This window comes from Gallinula chloropus (assembly GCF_964237585.1).
Source record: "Gallinula chloropus genome assembly, chromosome: 1".
NCBI lineage: Eukaryota > Metazoa > Chordata > Aves > Gruiformes > Rallidae > Gallinula > Gallinula chloropus.
This window is the reverse complement of record NC_140085.1, coordinates 111,555,691-111,574,122: the sequence shown is the minus strand read 5'-3', so window position 1 is coordinate 111,574,122 and position 18,432 is coordinate 111,555,691. Positions and strand designations below refer to the sequence as shown.

The following is an 18,432-nucleotide window of genomic DNA, read 5'->3' as shown; positions in this document are numbered from 1 at the left end:
ACAAAATAGCAATAATATAATGGATGTATTGAAAAAAGAGCGTTTTGTCTTGAAGTATGTGGTTCCAACATGATTAAAGAAGCTGGAGATTTTTATTTTCCTAAGGAGAGGGCTAATGCTTTGTGTGTTTCATACTTAATGATCTGTGGTGATTTTAGTCTATTTACTGGTAAGGAAGCAGCACTTCATCTTTATTATGTCATCTTATTTGGATCAGTTCTCTCACATCTGATAACAATAGTTAACAATGAATAATCTCATTTATCTGCATCATTCAATGATCTGAATGTACCTCAAAGTTCATCTTAACCTCCTTCATAAATTCAGTGAATTCATTGTTAAATTCAATCAGTATGAATTTGAAATAGTCTTTAAGGATGATCCTTTTGAATGCACAAGCCTTCAAATCAAGTGGATGTGAGCATCTCTCTTCTGTTCTCGCTGTCTTCAAGTCTGAGAGTGGCCACTGTTAGTGAGTGGAGCTAGCAGAGGGCTCTTAGAGCCCATAGTATCGTTAAAAAACCCAGAAGCTCCCATTCTGAACTTTGGTTTCTAGTTCATCTCTTTCATCAGTTGCTTTCTCTGTGTGTCTGAATGTGAGGCGTTAGTGCAAGCCCCTGTTAACCATCCCACCAGTGTGTCTTCTCATAGAAGGGCAAGAGCTGTTTGGCATAATTTTTCTCACATTTTGAAGTTTTGTGTAACGAAGTTGCTGTCAGATACATGCTGCTACGTTACTAGGAAGTTGTTATAAAAATACCGTGCTGGAGAAGAAGTCCCTGGATTTACAGGATCTAGTCACCCCTCAGACCCAAGCCATGTGCTGTAGTTCATGGTACTCCATAGAGCTCAGTAAGGTCAGAAACCCAGAACCTGTGGTGGTAATAGGCATTGTGGATAGGAAGAGAACATCAGCAGAGAGTACTTGGTTGTCTTTTCTGTGTTAACACTCAAATACCAACATCAATAAGGCTTTTTGTAAAGACCATCAGTGAAACAATTCAGATAAAGGCTGTTTCTGTAAACATGGGTTTCTTTCAGGCACTGAGAACCGCTGCTGTAAGATACCACAGGTAGGGTTTCAAAATTTAAATGCACAAATCAGATAAATTTCATGTATTTCTGTAGCACTGGCTTTTGAGTGTGTGGCACTGTGGCTTGGGCTTGTTTTCTTTTGTCCCATATTGCTTCCTAGATACTAATTGGGGGTTGTTTGGGGTTTTTTTTTCCCTTTGGCTTGAATTGCAAAATGGATTTTGGTAAGTCATGGATGGGGCCAAACTCTTCTCAGTGGTGCCCATTGACAGGATAACGGGCAGCAGGTACAAAGTGGAATGCAGAAAGCTCTATCTTAACATGAGGAAAAACTTACTTGCGAGGGTGGGAGAGCACTGGGACAGGCTGCCCAGAGAGGTTGTGGAGTTTTGAGTGTCTCCTTCTCTGGACGTGATCCTGTGCAGCCAGCTGTAGGTGAACCTGCTTTATTGGGGGGTTGAACCAGATGATTTCTAGAGGTTCCGTCTCTGCTGTTCTGTGGTTGTGTGTGGGCTTACCATAATTAACTTTCCAGTTCTTATGTCATTGGATATTGATTTGAGGCTAAGTCCAGCTTGCTTTGTTTTTGCTTAGCTTTTCAAGCTGAAGAGTTGTGTCCTGTAGAACGACTGGCCAGTTATTCCTTTGGTTTATTATTTCCAGTAATGTTACGACTCCTGGCTTATATGGTTTGCCCTTGTAGGTCTATGAGGACTCTTGAGTGATCCCTGCTGAAGGCAGAATTTGTGACCAATTGTGCATCACTGGTTGCCCAGCTTGTCAAACAAAGCTGTTGGGTTGTTTCTGTGAGGGCTTCCCTCTGTCGTCATCTGTTGTTTTGGGTTTTTTGGTGGGTTTTGTTTGTTCTGGTTTTTTTTTTCCCTTCTGTTTCTTGCTTGCAAGTTCTGTAAAGGAAGAGATGTGAAGTTCATATTGAAGGTGTGCCTATTACAGTAGCATTTCATGAGTAAAAGAACATGCAAAGTGCAAGTTGTAGAGGGGAAACCTGAAATGTGTCCTGTTGAGAGAAGGGTGGAATGTTTTAATTCTTCCACAAATTGTAGAATCCTCTGCCTCTTTCTGTTAAGCACTTCTGAAAGTCTGTTTCTTTATTAATTAGGTCTTTGTCATTAATATTTTATGCATGCAATAATGAGGAACTTAGTTGTGATGTGATGGATGAAATTAAATAGGCTGTCTCTGTCGGCGAGATCCGGAAAGCAGAGAGACAGAGAAATGGCTTCATCTTGGAGACTGTAAGAATTGGGTGTAGCATCAGAGATTTAAGGCTAGATGTTTCCTAAAGTACAACATTGTTAGTTTAAAAAACAATTGTAATTTTTAAAATTGTTATTACAAAAACCTGTACTGAACATGGAGAAGCTGCTCAAAAAAGAACAGCTTGGGTGGTGTACAGTGAGGTAGAAGGCAACTATCTCTGGTGGAACAGTAGGGATTGGATGGGTTTTTTTCAGTTTGGGGTGTTTTTGTTTTTGTTTTTTTATGGGGTGCTTTTTGTTGTGGGTTTTTGGGGTTTGTTTTGGGGGTTGTTTTTAGTAATGGATGACTCAAGTTCCCTAAACAGATACAAGGCAGGATCTGTTTCAGTATGGGATGTCAAGTAATGCTGTATTAATTCTTTTATCACAGTATTACTCTTGTGGAGAGGTAAATTCGATACATTTTTATGGAGGAGGGGTTGGAGGACTGGACTTGCAATTCAGCACAAAACACATCAAAAGCTGTCGGCCATCTCTTTGTCATGTGGCAACTAGTATCAGGCTTCTGTATGTGCCCTGAGTGCCAGGTTACTTGCTATGTTGTTTAATCCTAGTGTTGACAGATTAGTTCCTTCTGGCTTGCTCATACTGGTGTTTCTGTGAGCTAAAAAAAGGTTTGTCTAATTAGAGATGTGTTGGCATCTTGGGTAGCATAAATAATATCTCAGGAAGGATCTTATGGACGTGCTCTTCCTTGTAGCAGTCAGCGAGTCCTTACCTTGCCAAACACTAATGGTTAAAGTCAGCGAATGCCAGAAATATCTTGTTAATTCATCTCAACATTCTTTGTGGAATGAAATTGGGAAATCTTTATTTTTATTTGTAATAGCAATTTTAGTAAGCCAGCCAGTCGGACAGCTTGCAGACAGGACTGAGTCACCGGCTCTCGATGCCTGGGCAGAGAATAGTTCTGCATCAAATGAAGACAAGAGGGACCTTTGGCATACACACAGAGTGCTGTAACAGGGCAAAATAGCTGAAGTGCTTCATGTTAAAACTAGTGAGTTACATCAGACTTCTCACATGGCTCCCTTCAGATGTTCGTGGTTCATCCAAATGTCAGCAGAGTGGGATACTGCTCTGTGTAGTTTGAAGAGTAACATAAGCAACGTGGTCTGCGGAGCGCTTACTGGAGCAGTGTAGGTTGTGCCTCTGTGTTGAGGGCGGATGATGAACTGCATGTAAAATTAATAAAATCCCAGCCTCAGAGCTTCCTTTGAAAGCAGTCCTGTTTCACAGGCAGAATCTCAGCTCTTCTGGCCATGGTGAATTTCTGCTCGGGTAGATAAGAGTTTGCTCAGTCAGACCGCAACGCGAGGAAAATCTGCCGAGCAGATGGGTTGCAGCTTCTGCTCCTCTTTGGAGGACCTTGCAAAGTGCACTGCATATTTCCTCCACAGCAGTAATAATTCTGTAGGTTTAGAGTAATTAGTTCAGTAGTTTGGTGGTGTTTTTCTATGGTATGCAAACGATGTAAGCCTACAGGACTTTTCCAAATCTGGAAAATCTGGTAGCTTTCAAGGATGCCTTGTGGTGATTTGACCCTGGATGGAGGCCAGACACCCACCAAAGTCATTCTATCGCTCCCCTTTTCGGTTGTACAGGGGAGAAATCATATATTGAGAGGCTCAGGAGTCGAGATAAGGACAGGGAGAGACCATTCTGCAATTAGTGTCACGGGCACAACAGACTCAACACAGAATAAAAAAGAAACTCTAATTTATGACACTGCACTGCACACCCAGTGACACCAGAGTCAGGTAATGAGAAGTGCAACCAGATCTTAAAGCACCTGCCCCCACCCCTCCCTTCTTTCCAGACTTCACTTTAGTCATTATTTCCCCCCTTCCCCCAGCATGGCACAGGGAAGGGCAGGGAATGGGGGTTTTCGGTCAGATCCTCACAAGTTGGTTTCCTTCTTAGCCAGGGAGGAGGGGGTAAGAAGGAAACCAACATCCTTCCCCTGCTGCACTGTGGGATCCCACCCACAGCAGACAGTCCTCCACTAATTTCTCCAGCATGAGCCCTTTCCCACGGGGCTGCAGCTCTTCACCAGCTGCCCCAGCGTGGGTCACTGCTATGGGGTGCAGCCATAAATCATAGAATGTCTCTCGGGCCCAGACTTCTCCCACATGGTCCTCCATGGGGTCTCAAGCACGCCCAGCAAACCTGCTCCAGCATGGGTGTCTCTTTCTTCTCTTGAGTCTCTGTCTCTCTCCATGGGCTGCAAGTGCTGGCAGGGACTTGCTCCAACATGGGTCACAGCATCTCCTGTATGTCTCCACCTGCTCCAGTGTGGGGCCTCTCCACAGGCTGCAGGTGGGGTCTCAGCCTTTTCCATGGGCTGTGGGGGGACACCCGCTACACCATGGGTTTCTCCATGGGCTGCAGGGGCTTCTTTCCCTCTGGCACCTGCAGCATCTTCTTCCCCTGTATGCACCAGCCTTGGTGTCTGCACAGTTCCTTTTTTCACAGTGGCAAAAAGCAGCTGCTTGGAGGGTTTTTTTTCTCCTAAATGTGGTTCCCAGAGGCGCTGTGACCGTCACTGATGAGCTCGGCCTTGGTCAACAAAAACTCTGGCCTTGAGCCCAGCTGGTGTTTGCTCTGTTGGCCCCACAGAGAGCTTTTTGCAGAAGCCACCCCTGCAGAACCCCCTTCTCCACCAGAACCTAACCATGCTGGGGTTTTTTTTTTGTTACCATTATTATTTATTTAGAAAATTACAAGTCCAAACATTTAAAAAGGAGTGTTTGAAAATACATTGTCATCTGTTCTGCTAACTTGCCTGTATATGGGCATCCTACTATATAGGATCTAAAAAAGAGTAAAACCACTGTTGAAGAGGTACTTTAAATAAGTTATATCCCTTCTTCCTTCTTTAAAATGCTTCTAAATAAAAGATGATTCTGTGAGAGGTTGCGTATTAATAAATTTTATTGAATGGAGATAAGATGTAGGTATCCCTCAAATGGAATAACATCTTCTTACCAACTGTCTCTTTGCAACCCAGTTTCAGCAGAAGTTAAAAGAAAAAATAACGTAAAAAAAGAGCAAGGATATACAAAATTTCCATGAGATGCTTTAAGTGAATGAGATGCTGGAACTGTGATGAGCGAGATATGAAGCTATCTTTAAGTCAACAGCTACTTCAAATGAATTTCTCAAAACTGAGGACTGCTATTCTGTTTAAAAACAAGTCAATAAATTACAGAGCGCTAACATTTGAAGGATATAGTTCATTTGAGAAACTGAGATTGCTCAAACGTTAACTTGCTTGTCAGATTTGTTGAACTAGGGTTGTTTGTCATTTTTTGACCTGCAGATACAATTGTTTCATGGTATGATGTCTGGCTCTGAATATAATCATTTTTATTTGCACCTCCTTCCCAGGTACTTGTGCATTGAAATAGTTTTAAAATATGTCTTACGCCAACTTCTGGTACCTTTTTGCATGAAAAAGATGCTTAAACATAAATGAAAACGAGATCTTGTTTGGGGATTTTTTTGTGTATTTATTTGCACCTTGTAGTTTCAACTTACAGGAGTGAGTTTTTCAGGGGTATAGTAGGAACCCAGATGCTACTTCCGGAATAGTTCCGCAGTCCGTTGTGCTGCTGTGAAATACCTGCTGCTTCTTATATTTAATGTATTAAGGTAAAATAAATGATGGTGGCTCTGAGCATTGGAATAGGAAAATACAATGCTGGAATCAGATGGCTTACACTGAATGCATTTCAGTGCAAAACCTAATTCTGTGAAATTCTGTAAAACAGACGCTTATGTTGGTTTTGGGGGAATGGCAGGCTCTCAGGTGATTAGATTTAAATGCTTTTCAACAGGTGTAGACATACTGAAAGAAATCATAATACTTTGACCTATTTATTGTATCATTAAATGCTTCTTTTGTCAACCTTGTGCACCTGCTGGATTGCATCTTGTCTCTTTTTCCAAATGAGAGAAAGGATATTCCGATAGGAATTCGTTGGTGGTTTTTTTCCCTGTTTCTTTTTTCCCCTGCTGCTATTAGTCACCACATTATATAGCCATGTAGATGACCAAAGACTTGTTTCAAAATGTAAATGAACAGCTTGAAGCAAGATTGTTGGGGGTTTTAAATTCCACTTTCTTAATGTCTTTTTTATTCCACTTGTAAAATCTTGATTTTTTTTTTTTTAATTTTTTTTGGTCATGTTAAGCATTAATTGGTGCTCCCCTAGATTGAATGTTTCTTACTGAAAGTCACCACAGTCTTGTTTAATTTATGTCAACCCACTTGGTGTGATTTTTCTCTGCCAAAACCACAGTTTTTATAAAAAAAATATGATGCAGTTTTCATAATGAAATGCAGAGGTACTTGCAGGCTGGGGAGGCCTGGGAGGCATGAGGACTTTCAGTTAGTGTTACACTGGTAACTGCAGAATCCACATGGACCCTTCAGATAGGTAACTCCGGAAGATACGTGGTTTGGTCTGTCCCTGCTCCCCTCACTGACCCCACAGCCTTTGAAGGTGCACGTCACCGCACACATTAAACTGCTTGTGCTGCTAGTCTGGTTGTGACCAAAGTTACAAGGGAACAGAGTATTTTAGTCAAGAGACCTACAAAAGGAGCACTGAGTCCAGCTGCCTGACCAACGCAGGGCTGACCAAAAGTTCAAGCCTGTTACTAAGGACATTGTCCAAATGCCTTTAAATCACAGAGAGGTTTGGGGCATCACCACCTCTCTAGGAAGCCTGTTCCAGTATCTGACCACCCTCTCAGTAATGAAATGCTCCCTCGCATTCAGTCTAAACCTCCCCTGGAGCAGCCTTGAACCATTCCCACATGTCCTGTCACTGGGTACAGGGAGAAGAACTCAGCAGCCCCCTCTCCACTTGCCCTCCTCAGAAAGCTGCAGAGAGCAATGAGGTCACCCCCTCAGCCCCCTCCTCTCCAAATTTGACAAACACAAAGTCCTCAGCCACTCCTCACAGGACATGCCTTCTAGCACTTTCTCCAGCCTTGTTGCCCTCCTGGATGCATTCAGGCACCTTCACGCGCTTTTTAAATGCAGGTACTCAGCCTGAAGTGAGGAAGTATGGGTTTTATGGTGGGGTTTGGGTTTGTTTTTTTGATTTGTTGGGGTTTCTTTGAAGCAACCATGTTGCTGGTAGAAGGCTCTGTATTATTGGCAGAAATGAAAACCTCTTGATGTGGCACTTAGTGGTAGACAAACGTCTTTTTATGATGTTCACATAGCGACACAAAAAGTTACCTTGCATGACTTGCTAGGAGTTTTGTGCTCCTTCCCTCCCTCCCCCAATACTTGCCTCACATTTATGCCCATGTGTGGAAATGTTGAATTTTTTTTTTTTTTTTTTTTTTTTAGCTACATTTTATTTTTTAGTCTCTTGTGGGAGTGTGGAAACATTTGTGTGGGCAAGCCAGACAGGCTCTGCATATGGGCCATGCCTTTTCTGCTCTCCTGGGCCTCTTCATTGCTCATCATTGTTTCAGGGGGCCCTAGCTGGGGGCACCCCTCTTCTCATGGGCAGGTGTTCACATGTGTGTGTGCAGGCCTGTTCTTCATTACAGGTGTGATAGCAACGTTTCTGCTGAAGTCTTGCAGATATTTCTCATAAGCACTTGGCTGCTTACAGGGTCGCTGGGCTCTTTGGGGAGGGGAGTGCTTACCTCCCAGTTGCTCCATGAGATAACTTTGTGAACTCAGCTCTTAGTCCTGGCATGTTTTCGGTTTGTTTCTGATACTTACTTTGGTTTCAGGGTAGACAGATGCCTCAGCTGGGGTTCATGTAGTGACCTAATGGTACTTGGAACACGACCTGAGGGAAGTGTCAAAACGAAAACCTGTGGAATAAATACAGTATGTGCCTCAGAACCTTATGAAGCCTATGGGTGAGAATTGTTAGCTGCTAGAAGATAGTTTTAAGAAAAGTATTGCATCCTTTGCAACCTTAGAGACAGACTTGCTTTTAACGTGTTTGTGGAGCAGGGGATCCTAAAGCTGCTGTGGAGTAGTGGGCAGTGTGCTGTTGTGATGCCTTTTTGGCACGGCTATTTATGAAGCAAGCCAGGAGGACAACACTCAAGTATTTACACTTGGGTTAAAAAGGCTATAGTCAGGGCAAATAAACATCTCTGATTTTTTCAGGAACTTTACAGTTGAGTCTGTATCTCAAGCAAATTTCAGGTGCCTTGATCTTGCCCAAAGCTAATGTTTTTTTTGTGAAATAAATGTGGGTCTTTGCAGGTTTTTCTGTAGCTTAGGTGAATGGTCCTTTCCATTACTGTCTCCCAGAAACATTTGTCTCCCAGGATCAAGCAGCTGTACTGAGTAGTTTTACCGAGCAATCCGTAAAATGTTTTTTTGACCTATTTCCATAGGCTGTTGACAACAATAATTGCTGCTGCTGTTTCTATATTAACATTAGACAATAAAACAATTTCTAAATTATTCATGTTGATTTTGACAGCCTCTTACTCCTGTGATGCTGTTTGTCTCTAAGGAGAAGTTGGAAGATGGAAAATTTTCCTTGGTTTTGACAAAAAGCCATCTTAGATTTGTGGGGAGAAAATAATATTTCTTTTCTAATTTGGGTGCTTTATTGTTGTTGGTAGGTTTTTTTTGTCCTGATTGCTTTTATAAGAGGGGAATGGTTTTTTTTGTTGTTGTTGTTGTTACTTTATCTACTTTTTACTCTACCTGAGTTTTTAAATACAAATAGTCTTTAAAGCTTTTGTATTCTGCATAGATACTTAATAAAACTAGGAGAACTAGTATTTTATAGCTTAAGTAGGAACTCTGTCAGTCTGTTAAGCTGTGCTGTAAAGTTGATGGCAAGCCTATTTTAGCATTGCAGTTACCTGGTTTGAACTGTAACCCTCTGGAATTGAGTTGTGATCTTCACTTGTAGGCTGCAGCAAACCATACATAGTCCAGTGGAAGAAACTTGGTCTTTCCACTGGGCATAACAAGGTTATCCCATGTTTTGCTCACTGAATGTATGAGGTGAAACAGTCCTTTTACACTCCTTTTATTTTTACCTCTGTTCTTTTCAGGAAAAAAGTAGCTTTGAGTGGTCTTACTTTTCAAAGTGGAATCACATAATGGTTTGTCTTGGAAGGGGCCTCAAAGCCCATCTAGTTCCACCCCCCTGCCATGGGCAGGGACACCCTCCAGTAGCCCAGGCTGCCCAAAGCCCCATCCAGCCTGGCCTTGAACACTGCCAGGGAGGGGGCAGCCACAGCTTCTCTGGGCAGCCTGTGCCAGGGCCTCACCGCCCTCTCAGGAAAGAATTTCTTCCTAACATCTCATCTAAATCTACCCCCTCTCAGTTAAAGGTCATAACTTCTCGTCCTATCAAAGAAAGTGTACAGCCAATGGAAGGAAGGCCAGGCAATGGGAGAGGATTACAGGGACGCTGTTTGCCTTTGTAGGGAGAAAATTCCTGTGGCGGAAGCTCAGTTAAAGTTGAGGCTGGCTAATACTGTGGCAGACAATAAAAAGGGTTTTTTCAAATACATTAACAACAAGAGGAGGACCAGAGAGAACATTTGTCAGTTACTCACTGAGAACATTCATCTTACTGACAGGGACATAGAGTAGAGACGTTTAACACCTTTTTCGCCTCTGTCTTCAACAAAGTCAGTGGGCTCTGGGACGCCATATGCCTCAAGTTGGAGGACCATGACCATGGTAACTCCTGATGAACCCTGAGCTTGTGGGTGATTTGCTGCTCTATCTGGATCCATATAGGTCCTTGGGCCCCAATGGGATTCATCCCAGGGTACTCAGGGAGCTGGGTGATGTCATTGAGAGACCTCTCTCAATTATTTTTCAATGGTCTTTGCAATCTAGAGAGGTCCCAGTTGACTGGAAGCTGGCAAACGTCCCAGTTTTCAAGAAGGGTAAGAAAGAGGACCCTGGTTGTTACAGGCCTGTCAGTCTCACCTCAGTGCCTGGTAAAATTATGGAGAACATCATACTGGGAGTTACTGAAAAACACCTAAAGGACAACACAGTCATTGGCCACAGCCAGCACGGGTTCAGGAGGGGAAGGTCCTGTCTATCCAATCTGATTTCCTTTTACAACAAGGTCACCCAGCTGGTTGACCAAGGGAAACCAGTTGATGGGGATTTTTTTGGAGTTCAGTAAGGCGTTTGATACTGTGTCTCATGGTATCTTGCTGGACAACATGTCCAGCATACAACTAGACAAAGCCATAATGAGCTGGGTGGGCAACTGGCTGAAGGGTTGGGGTCAGAGGGTGACAATGAATGGGGTAGCATCAGACTGGTCGTCAGTCACTATTGGGGTTCCCCAGGGTTCTGTTTTGGGCCCAGTTCTTTTTAACCTTTTCATAAATGACCTGGACACAGGGGTAGAGGGTGTCTTAAGCAAATTTGCAGATGACACCAAATTGGGAGATGCTGTTGATTCTGTTGATAGTGGAGAAGCCTTTCAGAGAGACCTGGACAGATCAGTGAGCTGGGCAATCACCAACAGCAGGAAGTTTAACAGGGCAAGTGCCAAGTTCTGCACCTGGGAAGGGGCAACCCTGGCTGCACACACAGACTGGGGGATCAGATGCTGGAGGCCAGCCATGCTGAGAGGGATTTGGGGGTCTTGGTGAACAGCAAGTTAAACAGGAGCCAGCAGCCAACACAAAACTGTTGGAGAGGGTCCAGAGGAGGGCAACGAGGATGGTGAAGGGTCTGGAGGGGAAGTCTTACGAGGAGAGGCTGAGGTCCCTTGGTTTGTTCAGCCTGGAGAAGAGGAGGCTGAGGGGAGACCTCATCACAGTCTGTCACTTCCTAACGAGGGGGAGCAAAGGGACAGGTGCTGATCTCCTCTCTTTGGTGACCTGTGATGGAACCTGAGGGAACCGCATGAATCTCTGACAGGGGAGGTTTAGGCTGGATATTAGGAAGAGGTTCTTTACTGAGAGGGTGGTCGGGCACTGGAACAGGCTCCCCAGGGAAGTGGTGACAGCACCCAGCTTGGCTGAGGTCAAGAAGTGTCTGGATGATGTGCTCAGTCCCATGCTCTGACCTGTCTGGCCCTGTGTGGAGCCAGGAGTTGGACTTGATCCTTATTGGTCCTACCAACTCGGGATAATCTATGATTCTGTCTGTCTCCATATTTCCTGTAGGTCTCCTTTAGGTACTAGAAGGTTGCAATGAGATCTCTCTGGAGCCTTCTCTTCTCCAGGCTGTATTTCTTTTTATTAATGGTCTTACAGGAAACAAGCTGCTTTGTGTGCAAATACCAACCTGAATGAGGTATAAGAGTTTGGATGAAGCACAGGCATGGGTTGGAAGGGTAGTATGTTTCTTGGGTATGCTTAATTCTTCTCAATATTTTAACACCCTTTAGATTTTTATTGTCAGCAGAAGTTGTTAAACCTTAAAGGGCTGGAACTGGTGTTAGCATTAAAAATGGAAAGCAGGAAGGGATTATTTTAATGGACTCCTAAAATAAGGAGGGCATTTGTTATTATTGAATAAATTGTAGATACTGCAGTGTGAAAACGTGCACTAAAAACCAGGTGGCTGTTACTGAATGTCCTCTCCTTGAAAGTAATTGGAAATGAAGCAATTAATACAAATTAAACATACTTTGAAGCTTATGAAAGTGGCTTCAGGTTAGTGTTTGCAGAATAAAATAACCTAAATCATAGAACCAGTCTTAGGGACCTCTGGGGAATGCTTTTTGATGTTTGAGTGTGTAATAATAGCACATACAAGCTCTGATGCTTATTTCCATATTATGTTGTAGTCCTTAATTATAAGTTAATAGTAGAGCTATCTGCAGTGAAGTTACATTACTTTGGTCCCTTGATGGGAGACCTCTTGAGGGTAAAACCTTGCAGCCTGTGTTTTCCGAGTATAACCTTAGTTGTGAACAAAGCCAACATTTGTTTTTAAAATAGGGATTATGAAGAACTATTAGCAAATACACTAATTACTTTTGTAACTGCATAAAGCAATGACAGAGAGAGTGGATGACGAGAGGCCTGCGCTTCCTGTCTTACATAGTGGTGGTTGACAGGAAGAAGCCTTTTGATGTTAGGATTAAATGGAGTTGTTTAGCTCATCACCAAATGCTTTTTTAGTTAAAGTATTCCTTGTTTACAGTTTGTAATTAGAGAAACTTCCTTCAATCTTCTGTACTCTGCTACCAAAATACTTTTTGAGCACCTCTGAAATGCTGTGAATGGCATCCAGCCTGCTGTGGGGATGTGGAGTGGATGGGTCCACTGAAGACCGTCTGTCATCTCTCCTCAAATAGATGTGTTAAATTACCAGGGCTGGAAGAGTGGAAAGCAGAGGCATATCTGTATTGTATCTTAACCTGGGAAGGAAACTGATTTCCTACACCTTAGTCGTCTAATGCTTGTGTGAAGTTTTTTTCTTTTTTTCTGTATTGTATTTAAGCCAGCATTTTGACATCAGATAAACATTTGGAATGACTTTTTCCCTCTGAAATAGAAAAATATCATGAAACACCTGTTTTGAAAGACAGTCTCCAGTAGTTAACGTCTCTTTGCCAGGAAATACCTGGTCTTTTCCTAATTTGACCGATTTTGTGAATGTTTCTTTGATGCAATCTTATAGGAAAACATCTGGATTATGTCTCCTTTCCTTATCCAAAGCAAATATGACTGATGAGCAGTTACATACCCAATGGGCTTTCTCTTACAGAGTTGTTTTCTAATCCCAGTCTTTAGTGATAATTAAGTTTTCTTTTTTTTCTTATTTTTTATTTTTTAGCACCCCCACTTATGGAAACAGTTCATACTGTGCTTTCTATTTGAGAGTAGGCAAAATACTGAAAGCCTGTATTTGAATGGTATTTTAGATTTCTTTATTGGCAAATAAAATTCTAAGCACTTCAATGTTTAGCTGCCCCTAAGAAGGAAATGCAGCCAAGGAGCATGAAGCAAGATGTACAGAACTGGAGCTGAAATGAGTCTTGTGGCTGGAAGATGTGCCTCTGAAAGGTTGAGACTCTTCAAGGGAGAACTGCTGTCACATTGAGGGTTACCGTGGCTGCGTATCCATCTGTCCTTGCAGGACTTGTACCCCTACTACACTTTTGGAAGTTAATAATTAAAAATGCTTAACAAATCAACAATTTTCTATATCAAAAACGTCAGACTGATGCTTGAACGTCTTGTGACATAGTAGTATTAGACCAGTGTATTTACAGAGAGCTGTAATGTATGATTGATTGTGAGGTGGCTTGTTTTTTTTTTCCAAATCCTGTAGATGGTATTTTTCAAATTTAGATATTTCCCCTTCTAGAAATTGATCTTCAATCGAGAAGTCTTGTTAAAGGGATGACTACTGTTCCATTGAATCTTTGAAAACTGGATATACTGTGGAAACCCTAGCATAACTTCCAGAGTTAGCTTGAGCGTGCTAATTGCTCTCTTAATGATTTGCCGAGAGGCAGGGAAAAGAAGCACATGCTACTTCTTTGAGGTCATATGCAAAGTAGGCACCATAATATGTGATTACAGTTTTATTAATACGCTTAGAGTTTTTACTTTTGCAGAATACTAATAAAGCAAATAGTTGCTGTTAATGTAATTTGTGTCGCATGAGTTGCTCTTTGGGAGACTGATCTGCCCGAGAGCTTTAGGATTAGCACAGGGGAGATTTGCCACTACAGGCGTTATTGTAACAAACTGGACCGTAGCTTTATGCTGTTGAGCATTACTGTACAGAAGCTGCTTATCTGTGTAGATCAGTGCTCTAGATTATTTAATTGCATTGTAATGCGGATACCTTGTCTTGGCAGGGAATGAATGTAAATTAATTAAACCAGTGGCTGTGAAGGAAACTTGAATGGTACATAAAATTGTTCACCAACTCATTTATTTTTAGCTGGATATACTTTTGATGTGACCAGTGCTTCATGAATTCTTCTGTTTAAAATGTTATGATGGCATGTGTGGGACAAATCACTTGTCACTAGTTTTATTCTCATCCAATTTTACTCTCATTTCACAAGTTGTTTTTCACCAAAGTAAGTGTATGTGTTCTAAAAATGCTACTTCCCCCCTCTACCCACCCCCCTACCCCCCCCCAGTACTGCTGTTCTGTCCCCTTTGTGATAGAACTGCTGTTGGATGGGTATCTCTGTTAAAATCAGTAATAGTTCTTTAGGTTTTATGTTATCAGCAACTTGTTTGGACTATAGACCTCTCTTGAAATTAGTTGTTATCTCAGTGAAGTTTAATCTTTTATTTTTGGCTTTGCCGTGATAGTGAAGCACAACACAGTCCCTTGGGAGCAAACCAAACTCTTCTCAAAGTGCTCTGATGCTTGAAGACTTCAAGACAAACGTGATGGGAAGGGAGAGGGCTGAAGAGAAAGTTGTATTTTCTTCTCTTGGTGTGATATGTTATTAAGACCTTTTGTCTCTTACCTGGTGATCTCGGGGTAGACTCACTGGCAGCTTGTAGCACCCCTTTCATTTCCTGGGAAGCTCTTTTACTGCTGTCCTAGTGAAAATATGATTGTGGTGTTGGGTAAATCTTGGTTTTCAAATGGCAGCACAGCCTAGATGTGCATTAGACATGTCAGCTAGAAAAGTTTATGTTTGCTTAGGCTTCTGAGCTGTTAACTTGGGGGAGAGGCAAAATCCATGGCAGAGGCTGCTTTGAGCTGAAGGTGGAGGATCTGTGTAAAGCCGTGAGGCATGCAGGTGAGTGTGTTGGAAGTGACTGCTTCTGGATGTTTGCACAGGAGATCAAATGGTATGCAGTGATTTTGCTGGACTACCCCTTGTTTACTGAGGGTTTCTTGGTGTTTTTTCCTGCCAGTAGACACCACGCTGAACATGTGAGCAATGGGAACTGCAGTGCGAGGTTGGAAACTGGCATGCAGGCCATATCAACTCAGTTACTTGTCATAATTACAATTTTAAAACATAAGGAACTATTGAAGTGTTTATAAAGCTGGGAATTGTGTAGGTAGAAGACCCCAGGTTAGAGGAGAGGTGCAGGCAGTATGTGTTGGAAATGCCCTCCACCAGCGCTAGCTAGTCCAGACCAAAGGAGCATGAGAGGCTTCGCATGTCTGGCTTTCTCCTCTCATATCCATCAGCCTTACAAAACTAAATGACAACACTTTCTTGAATTAATTGTTTTAACTTACTGTTCTTAATTTAGGACCGTGTCCTGCATTAAAAAAAATTGAGGCTACAAGGACTGATTTCTTCCACCCTTTTCAGCAGGTGCCTTGGGAATGAGTGTTCATGTGTCCTACAATGGGGCAGTGGCAGGACAGGTGGTGTGGTGCATCTCCCTGGGTAGTTTTTGTTTGCTACTTGTCTCTGTGTGGGGAAAATTGACCAAAGGCTTCAGGTTATGTAGGCTTGCTGGGGAGGTCTGTGCAGGGGAAGAAACCAGAAAATGTGACATCAGAAATACTCCTCCTGACTCTCTGTAATTTAGCATAATTGTTACTGTGAACTAAGAATGGATTTTTAGCTTTATGGATTTCAGCTTTTTGCTGTGAATTTTGCTGAAGTCTAATTGATTGGAGAAGAAAACAATATGTAGAAGAGTGCAGCATACAGCTTAAAGCAGTAGCTGCTGGGTTTTGGGCAGTGATCTTGAAAAATTTATCTGTTTTCTGCTTTTTTAATACTAGAATCGCAGTCAGTCACTGTGTTTCTGACATGTTTGCTCTTGGGAAATAGAAGGAACAATGCTGTGAATCATATGCTTGAAAAATAGAGTGAAGGGAAATCTTTTAGTCACGCGTTTTTAATAGGCATGCTTTGCTCAGGTGTTGTCAAGAGGACCAGCAGAAGCTCCAAATCTAGGATAGGTAAGGCCAAGGTCAGATCTAGTCATGCTCTCCTCCTTTGCCCTCGCATCAAAAAGTGCTCCTAGGCTTGACTTGTTTTGACCATCCTGTCTCAGAAAAGCCTCCCTTAATGTCAGCTGGTTCTGTGGATTTTGCAGCAAGTACTTTCTTGACAAGCAGGAGGCTGCCAGTTTTCAATCAGAAAAGGTGCCATAGCAGATCAACTTCTTGTTTGCTTAAGAAATGCAATATCTGATGGCAGAAGTCTTGGCTTAGAGACATTTTATTGAAAGAGCAGAGAATAGCACAAAGGCTGTCTCAACAATGGGTCTGTTCTGCTAAACTTTGTAATGTCACCCCAAGTTTCACAGAGGTGGTGCTGAAAATGCAGCATATCCAATTGCTGCTCATTACTAAAGGTGATGAGTGGCTTTTAGTTTAAACACCAGGGCTACGCAATGATAGCGAGCCGTTACCTTCAGATATTAAATAGTTTAAATCTAAGATGCTTAAAAAGGAGTCATTTCCACTCTGGGGGTTTCTGAGAAGTTACTTTGGGAGCTCTGTAGTGTCTTAGCCAGAGATGTAAGGGACAAATCCATTAACCTACTATCCTTGCTTTGAGGACACAGGCTAACGGAGTTCAGCTTGGGAAGCTGAGTGCTTGAATTATTCATGATGGTGATCTAAATGCTTTAGTTCCTTTTACAGTGTCTGTTAATTGCTCTGGTATTTCTTTATGATTAGAAACATTTAGCTGTCCTAATCAATAAGATGAAGTGCTATGCTGAGCGGATCATTAGTATGGCCCTGTCAGCTCAAAATACAGAAAGCTAAATGCGATGATGACTTGCTCTGGTAACTTCATTAAGCTGGGAGATGTCATGTCTTTTCTGAAGGGAATAAGACTGTAAGTAGACAGTCACAGGTTGTCATGTTGTTAGAGGTAAGTTGATAGAATGGCCACGTCTTTTTTTTTTTTTTTTCCCCAAATTGAGCTGTCTTCCTAGCTAAGGCAAAAAATACTGAAGAAAAAACCCTCCTTCTAAAGCTGTAAGGCTCCATAAATTTACAACTTAAGGTTTTGAGTGGGAAAAAAATAATAAATAAAAATCTGCCCCAGTACGACTGCTGCGAGCTTTATTAATTTGATGGAGATCCCAGTTGGAGGAGCTGCCTGTGAACAGAGTTCACATTCACACATGTCACCTGTGGAGTGAGTCGCTTCTATTTTTATTGAATTTTGATAGGGTTGTGTTGTGTCTCTAAAGGAGAAAAGGGAAAAAAAAAGGGCAGTAATTTGGAGGATTTTTTTGCAAGAGTTTGTTATAGATGCATCGTGTTTGAGATGCTTTACAGAGTTTCTGAAGGTGTTGGAAGGAGTGAGCACGTGATCGTTTTACAGAGGAGGTGTCATTCTACTTTCTGGAAACTTCTCTAATTACCCAGTGAAGGACATTGATAGTTGACTCCTAAATTGTACAGAGATCACTAGTTCCACAGAAGAGAAATGGAGATAGCAAAGGAAAAACTGACAGTAGAAGTGTTCCTGCTGCCTTTTTTTGGTTTGGTTCCTTCAAGCTAAGTTGTGGTAACACATTACAATCTTACAGAAGGTAGAAAAAGAAATGTTCTTGCTTTTACTTAATAGTAAAAAAAAAAGAAATACTTGCTCTAATTGTGGCCTTTTGCAATGCTAAGCGAATGTGTTGGGATAGTTAGATGTTGGCTCCTGCAATGTTTCTTGGTGCGATATTTTTATTACTGTAGACATCTAAAATTCATGAAGGTTTTTTTTGTGTTTGTTTAAACAAAGAGTGGGGGAACTGAGACACGGGGCTTGCATACCTCTTGTGAGACAGTAATTTTGTTTCTTCCCCGTTTCATGAATTTTTAAAATGCTTTTAATTTTCTCCTTGAGAAGCCTTCTAGCTAACAGATTAAAATTTAAAAATAGATACTTAACCGTAGTGGCAAACTCTGCTGGGCCTCGAATGCGATGGGCTCGCCTTTCAGAGTGTAGGGGGCAGTGGGGGGCCACTGACTCCCCTCTTGAGGAACTTAACTGTAAGAGGAGATTTTCCTGCGTGTTGTGTATCTCAGGTGGTAAAGCCAGAGCCAGCACTTACTTTCAGCTTGTTCTTTCAGAGGCTGGCGGCACCAGAGGGAAAGGGCCAGCTCTTGATTCGCCTGCATGACGTGGCCCTGTGAAAGGGCTCAAACCAGTGTTGAGGTTGATGAGGTAGGAGGGTTGAACTCAACAGGTAGGATATATGTATGTATGTGTAAATG

The 18,432-nt window shown here is 42.2% G+C and overlaps 1 protein-coding gene across 1 annotated transcript in view; it reads left to right on the top strand.

Annotated features, from left to right (window-relative positions):
- Positions 1 to 18,432, top strand: part of APP (amyloid beta precursor protein) — a 219,002-nt gene that overhangs the window by 26,117 nt on the left and 174,453 nt on the right. The gene's annotated exons all lie outside the window — the stretch shown is intronic.